The sequence below is a fragment of the Marmota monax genome, unplaced genomic scaffold, assembly GCF_021218885.2.
Source record: "Marmota monax isolate L192 unplaced genomic scaffold, Marmota_monax_Labrador192_F-V1.1 WCK01_AAM20220418_F8-fsc00120, whole genome shotgun sequence".
NCBI classification, from domain to species: Eukaryota; Metazoa; Chordata; class Mammalia; order Rodentia; family Sciuridae; genus Marmota; species Marmota monax.
Window position 1 is genome coordinate 5,292,787 of NW_026694424.1, and position 7,800 is coordinate 5,300,586.

A 7,800-nucleotide genomic window follows, 5' to 3' on the forward strand; every position below is an offset into this window, starting at 1 on the left:
GATGCAGAATTCCTGGGTCATAGGTTAAGTATATGTTTAACTTTTTTAATAAACTGCCAAACTGTTTCCCAAAGCACAATTTTACACCCTCAGTTCCTCTACTTCTTTGCCAGCATGGTATCGCCAGTCTCTTTAATTTTAGCCATTCTGGTGGGTGTATGGTGCTATCTCAATACGATTTTTAAATTTGCATTTTCCTGATGACTAATGATGTTGAGAATCTTTTCATGTGCCTGTTGGCCATTTGCATATCTCTTTTAGTGAAGTTTGTTGAAATCTTTTGTCCATTTAAAAATATTGAATGGTTTATCTTCCTACAAATGAGTTGTAAACATTTTTATATGTCTTAATACATGTTTATGCACAGAAATTGTGTGTGTGCATGTGTGTGTGTGTGTGTACTTTTCTTGGTCAATGGTTTGTTTTTTCATTGCCTTTAATGGTGTCTTTCAAAGAACAAAAGCTTTCCATTTGGATGAGGTCCATCTTATTAACATGTTGGTTGGTGGTTTTTTTTTTTTTTTTTTTGGTATCCTAAGAATTTTTGTCAATCAAGGTTGCAAAGATTTTCTCCTATTTTTTCTAGATACTTGTAGTTTTAGCTTCTACCCTTAGGTGTGTGGCCCATTTTGAGTGTTTTTTTTTTGTGTGTGTGTGTGTGTGTGCGCGCACATGGCTTAGAGGTATGAGATTCATCTTTCTTTATGATATCCACTTGGTGAAGCAGCACTCAATAAAAAATTTATCCTGTTCATGCCGACTCCCTTTGCCACCTCTTGATGTGTGCAGCGTGGCTCTATTTCTTTCTTTCTTTTTTCTTTTTTTTTTTTTTTTTGTGGTGCTGGGACTTGAACCCAGGGCCTTGTGCACACAAGGCAAGCACTCTACCAACTGGAGCCCAATGTGGCTCTCTTTCTGGATTCTACTTTTCCATTCATATTGTGGCTACCCTTTGTCAATACCACACGGTGTTGATTACTGTAGCTTTATAATAAGTTTTGAAATCCAGGCACTATACATCTTCCAATTTTGTTCTTCCTTTCCAAAATTGTTTTGGCTAAATTATAAACTCTTGGCATTTTAATATAAACTGTAGAATCAATATGACATTTCTACAGACGAGCCTGATGGAATTTGAGAAACTCTTTCTTAAGCAGGGATGAGGCTGCCAGGTCGACCCCTCTGAAGACAGAAAATTTTGGTGGTGATTTAAACAGTGAATGAAAAAAATAAAGAAAAAAGGAAAGAAATCCCCCAAACTACTTTTCCAATTGCATTCTTAAATGTTTCAACATCTGTGGAAATGCAAAGCCCCTGAGAGGGCTAATACATTAAAGTTATAACCCTTTAGCAAGAAAGAATCTAGCTACTTTTCTATCCAGTGAATGTATTGAGATTGTAATGAAATAAGGACGTGATAAGGGGAAGAAATATACAAAACAAGGAAATTGGGGAGTGCTATGATTTGCCCCCCAAGGTTCATGCATTGGTATGTTTGGCCCTAGTTTGGAGTGTAGAGGCCATGTGGAAATATTAATGGTAAGAACCTAGTGGGAAGTCCTTCCGTCACTGGGGGCAAGCCCTCAGAAGGGCCCCTGAGTTAGTGAAAACCCCTGAGTTAGTTCTCTTGAGAGTGTTTTGTAAAATAAACAAGTCTGGTCTCCACGTAATCCTGGCCTCCCATCTGGCCATGTTATCTCTCCCTCTTGCATGTGTTCCCACCATGGTGCCATTTACCAGTAGGCCCTCACTAGAGGCCAAACCAGTGGGGCTGTCTAAGCTTGGGCTTCTAGCCTCCAAAACAATGAGCTAAATAAACCTCTTTTCTTTACAAAGTAGACTGACTCCAGTGTTTTATTACAGCAGTGAAACAGTGACTAATACAAGGAGTGCCAAGATAAGAATTTTCTACTCTAATTTTGTTTTGAAGGCCACAATTCAGAACTTATCTTCTCACAGGACACATGCCCAAAGTTCATTAAGCAGAAATGATGGAGCACAAACTTGTGACCTTGGTATGACTTTCAGGAAGTTAGGGTGACGTGGTGTTTGACGGAGACAAATAGTGAGATGTCCATGATGTTAGAGTACAAATAGAGTTAAAAGAATTAATGATTAACCAAAGATGAGCAGAATTGAAAGGATGACAATAAAGTTGGAAGATGGTATTTGTGACATAGGAAAAAAACAGCTTTTAGAGCCCAAATGTCCTAGATTCATGCCCTGTTTCCCCACTTTCTTATTGTGCAATATTAGAGCAAGTAGACCATAACATAAATTTTGCAGTTTGCCTGGAGGATTAAACAAGATCTTTCCAGCTACTTCCTGGATATCACGGGCACTGCACATTCAACAGGCCCAAAAGTGAAATCCCATTTCCCTCCTGAACAGGCTATTTTCCTTCTTGGTGACCCACTTAATACCTGACCCTAATCTTAATCCCCTCACTACTGAAGCAGGTCTGTACCTTTTGAAACAGCTCAGAATCTTTAGGATACGTTTTCCAAATTTGATATTTTCCCCCAACATAGAAACAAATATGCAAAACAAAACCAACTACACCCAGCCTCCTCTGCTGCCAGCATGCAGACAGGTGACGTAGAACCCACCAGTCAGATGCCAAGTGGAGCAGGGTGAAGGAAGACGCAAGATGGGGAGGGGTCATTTCCATTTTACTGGAATCGGTACGCACAGACACAACACTGTTCTGGAATCTTCTTCCCATCTTCACCAGGGATTTGTTTCTGGAAACAGACCTGAGGCTGATCCATTGTCTTCCCAAGATTCTTGTAGGGCCTGGTGTGGTGGCGCACCCCTGTAATCCCAGTGGCTTGGGAGGCTGAGGCAGGAGGACCGCAAGTTCAAAGCTAGCCTCTGCAAAAAAGCAAGGTGCTGAGCAACTCAGTGAGACCCTGTCTCTAAATAAAATAAAAATGGGGTTGGGGATGTAGCTCAGTGGTTGAGTGCCCCTGAATTCAATTCCTGGTACTCCCCCCCCCCAAAAAAAAGATTCTTGTAGGTACTTAATATAATACTACATCATAATTCTCTATTCTTTAAATTATCTTCAGTAGATTCTGTTGTCCAGTTCATAACCCAGATCCAAATCCTGGAAGCAATACATAGTAAGTTCCCAAGCCAGGAACCCCAAGGCCAATCCCTGACTCCTTTCTCTCTTTCTCACCACTGTGACCCATCGGTCACCAAGTCTTGCTGATGCATCTTATGATTCTATTTTCTCCCTTTCTACTGTCCTATCTAGTCACACCACCATCATCACTCATCTTGATTTTGGCAAAACTTATAATGCGTCAAAGAAAATATGGGATAGCCATACAATGGTGTATTATCCGGTCAAATGGAATAAAGCTCAGATTACAACATGGAGGAACCTGTAAAACCCACTGAGTGAAAGAGGCCAGACCCATGGGCCATATAGTATGTGATCCCCTCTATATGACGTAACCAGAATAGGCCCATCCATGGAGACAGAGAACAGGTTCATGATAGCTAGGGACTAGGGTGGGGAGGGAGGGCCAGTGGGGCTTCTTTTGGGGAAGTGGACATGTCCTGGAATCAGTGAGTGCCGATGGCCACACAACATGACCCATGTGATAATGACACCGAATCATCCACTTTAGAACGCCAAATTCCATGCTGTGCGTAATTTACCAGAATAGAAAAATCAGCGACAAATGTGGACCATGACCAGGGAATGATTTTGCTGAAATATCCCTATCTTGGTCCTCCCCCAACCCTCTCTTACTGCTGCTCGTCTTAAGCTCTCTTTTCTTCTTTTTCTCCTCTTTAGAAGAGATACTTGGCTGTCTCCCAGGTTACACCTGGGGTTGAGTCTAAAGGGCTGGGAGACCCCACCCCACTTCCAGCTTCCTGGGCCCGAGGCACCTTTGCAGCCTGTCTAATTTCTCCTCTGGCCTGGTGGGATGTGCTGAGCTCTCAGAGAGAAGCAGGCTTTCTGCTGACACCTGAGGCTTTCTCCCTAAACCACATGGCTGGCCCTCAAGTGCCCTGCGAACCTCTTAGCTGGCCTGTCCCCTCGAGGCAATGGGAAAAGGAGGACAGAAGTTCTCTGGGCCACTTTCTGACTCTGCATCAGTCTCCACAACAATGTTTTCCAACCTGGTGAGTTTCCTTGGCAACCAAGTTAATAGTCACTCACTGCTTTCAACTCCCTGACTTCCTATTAATGCTTGTTCCGTTTTGAATAGTTTGTCTTTACTTGAAAAGAAACTGCAGAAGCTGCACTTTTGTTGTTGCTATTTTTTTTTTAACTTAGGTTTCTGCCAGGCTTTTTAAAGGGCCCATACAGATTTCTCCCATGAATGTTTGAAAACACAGTTAAGAGCAACCACAAATTGTACCTACTAAGCCCCAGGCACTGTTCCCAATGCTTTACATGTAACCATTTATTTAATCTCCGTGACAAGCCATAGGCAGTACCATTCTTAGACCATAGTGTAGAGTCATTTCTTCAGATCTTAGGGAGTACTTGCATTTTAACAGAATGCCAATGGCACTTGTCTGGGTGTGAGAACCAAAAGATGTTGCCATCTGGGCTCAGTGGTGCATGCCTGTGATCCCAGCGGCTTGGGAGGCTGAGACAGGAGGATCTCGAGTTCAAAGCCAGCCTCAGCAAACGTGAGGCACTAAGCAACTCAGTGAGACCCTGTCTCTAAATAAAATACAAAATAGGGCTGGGGATGTGACTCAGTGGCTGAGTGTCAACCCCAGTACTAAAAGAAAGGTTGCCAGATGAACCTGAATGTCTCCTGGGTGGCAAAGCCACCCACCGTTGATCAGATGATCTGAGGCCTCTTCCCTCTCAGATATTGGTTTATGAGTCTCTTCTATGCCGTCAACATAAAGAGCTGGGTTATATAACATCACCTCATTTGCATGTGGAGGGACCCGAATTTAGAGTCATCACTCAGAGATGCAGAAGGCTAATCGGATTCCTGCAATTTGCCACAAGGGTCTTTTCCTCTTAGTGGAAACAATTTCCATAAGGATCATGCTCCATTTCCACTCAGAAAAACAGCCTCACCCCTCAAGGCAATTCTGTGTTTTTCTGGTTAAAAATGAAGCCTCTTTTGAGTCAATTTCCTATCAGGCCTTTTCTATCTATCTTCATGATATCGTCCCTGGTAAGTAGTCCCTGAGCAACCCTCCTGTTTGGAACTCCCTGGAGGGGCAAGTTCAGTGGTGAGCACCCGGCTCCTTTCTCTGAGAGGAGATGGTCATCCCGGCATCCACCACCTGTGGGATCCCTTATGTTTACAGCTCTGCCTTTCCCGGCCAGGACAAACTCCGGCCTTCTGCGATCGATGGCAGTTCTCTCCTCTCCTCCAGCTCATCATCTCCAACAGCTCCTTCCTCTTTCTCTGGAGTCCTGGGTTTTTCTTCACTTGTTCTTTCCCATCAGTACAAAAACTTTCCTTGAACTCGGCTAGAGCTCCCACCCCATTTCTCTCATTTTCACAGTATAACTCCCTTTTTGTTTTTCTGTCTTCAATCTCTCTCCTCCATTCTCTTTTATTGGGCAAAAGACACATAACACAAAATCCATCATTTGAAGTGCACAACTCAGGAGCATCACGTGCATTCAGTGTCGTGCCACCACCAGCTCTACCTACTTCCAAAACCTTTTCACCCCTCCAAATGGAAGCCATGAACTCATTACGAAGCTACTTGTTGTTCTCCAGCTCTGCAGTTCCCCAGACCTTGGTAACCACTAATCTGCTTTTGGTTTCTCTAGGTTGACTTATTTTGGATGCTTCCTGTATATGCAGTCAGACACTATGTGCACCCTTCTGGCTGGTTTCTTTCACTCACTATAGACTTTTCAAGGTTCATTTGTGTGGTCGCATGTGTCTGTACTTCACTATTCCACTATGTAGACACACTGTTTTGTTTGTCCATTCATTTGTTGGTGGACGCTTGAGTTGTTTCCTCTCATTCTTTTAAAATCACCTTTAATCAGACTCTTGTTTCCATCATCCTACTAAAGCTGCTATTGTCAAGATCACCAGTGACTACTGCATTGCTAACTCTCAGAGTTGAGTCTCAGTGGTCACTTGACTTGTCTTGCCAACGGTGCCCCTCTTGCCTGGTCACTGTCTCTTCTGGAAACCCTTCTCCCCAGGGCTCGGAGCTCACACATTGTCTAGGTTTTCACTCTTGCTTCCCCATCACCTCTGCTGTTTTTGTCCCTTTTACTCTGGGAATATGGTCCTTGGATCTCTTTCCTATCTACTCTCTCCTTAAGTGATGTCAGCTAGTTCCTGGGATTTAAGTATCATTTATATATTGACAATGGCCTTGTTTCTATTTCTGCTTTAACATCTTTTCTGCATTCCCACTCTGTGTCTTCCTGCCTGCTTAGCGTCTCTCCTCGGATGCTGAACCTCACCTGTTCAAACGGAGACTTGGATCTCTGATGACTGCAACTCCAAAAAAATCCTTGGTCGCTGAGATTGGGAGTCTTGGAATAGGCCTTGCGTTTTCACTTTCTCTTCAACCCCGTGTGTGCTCTTCGGCGGGTGAACCCTGCTCAGGCCTTTGTGCTTGCTGTTCCCTTGGTCTACAGTGCACTTCCCTGATTTCTGCTCTGAGCACTTCCTCATCTGCAGGTCTTTAGTCACATGCCACCTCTCAGAAGCCCATATGAATTCGAGACTCCCCCACCTCCCCAGTTCCTGATCTCTCTTCCTGGATTAACTTTTCTCCTTAGTACTTACCATCATTTATACACTATATGGAGCATTTTAGTTACTTCTAAGTAGATTTTGTTTTGTAGCTGACGCCTTGTGCCAGATGCATTCCCAGTTCCTACAATGGAGACCAGCATAAGGTACTCACCTATTATTTGCGGAATGAATGCCTTCATTTCTTAAAAAAGCTGGTAAAATTTGTATTTAATAAATTTAAAAAAATAAAATAATAATACTAGATATCAAACGTTTTAAGGTACAGTGGTTAGCCAGGTGTGGTGGTGCACACCTGTAGTCCCAGTGGCTTGGGAGGCTGAGACAGGAGGATTGTGTGTTCAAAGCCAACCTCAGCAATGGCGAGCTTGATGTGGCTCAGTGACTGAGTGCCCGTGAGTTCAAACCTTGGCATGCCCCTGCCCCCCCAAAAGAGATATAGCGGTTAACCAAGAGCATCTTTAAAATACACATCAGCAGCTGCCAGCTGTGTGGCTGCTCCTGCCTCAGCCTGTAGACAGTTTTGTCTCTCCCCAGTGGAGCTTTCAGGACCAGCTCTGAGCAACTGCTCCCCTCTGCTGAGGCCTCAGGTTCCAGGTTTAGTTAACACTCTCTCCCTGCCCACTCTGTACAGAGGGCCCTTCCCTTCAGCCACCTTTTAAACAAAAGTAAAATGAAACTTAATGAGACATAATTTACAAAAAATGCCATGTACAAGAAATGTTTAGTTTGATGAATGTTAATAAATGTATTCACTCCTATAATCATCACCCTCATGAAGATAATCATCCATTCTATCATCCAAAGCTACCCCCTGTCCCTATGAAGGTAGCTGTCCCTGACAAGTAAACCAATAACCTTATTTCTACCATTCTGTTTTAGGGCTCCCTTTTATAGAGACAAATTCATAAATGAAATCATACAGTATGTCTTCCTTAGGGTATGGATGATTTTACTCAGTATAATGTTTTGGAGATTCATCCATATGATTGAGCACATTAGAAACTTGTTACCTTTTATTATGTTCTATTGCATAAATATACCTCTACTGGTTTATTCATTTATCTACCAAAGG

General features: G+C 43.1%; 1 long non-coding RNA gene across 1 annotated transcript; it reads right to left on the reverse strand.

The window, feature by feature from the left end:
• Positions 1-799: 799 nt before the first annotated feature.
• Positions 800-6,574, reverse strand: LOC131423179 (uncharacterized). The gene is made up of 2 exons (XR_009224259.1): positions 6,431-6,574; positions 800-2,874 (listed from the first exon to the last, which is right to left on the reverse strand). It is a non-coding gene; the product is annotated as an uncharacterized LOC131423179 (long non-coding RNA).
• Between the last annotated feature and the right edge of the window lie 1,226 nt (positions 6,575-7,800).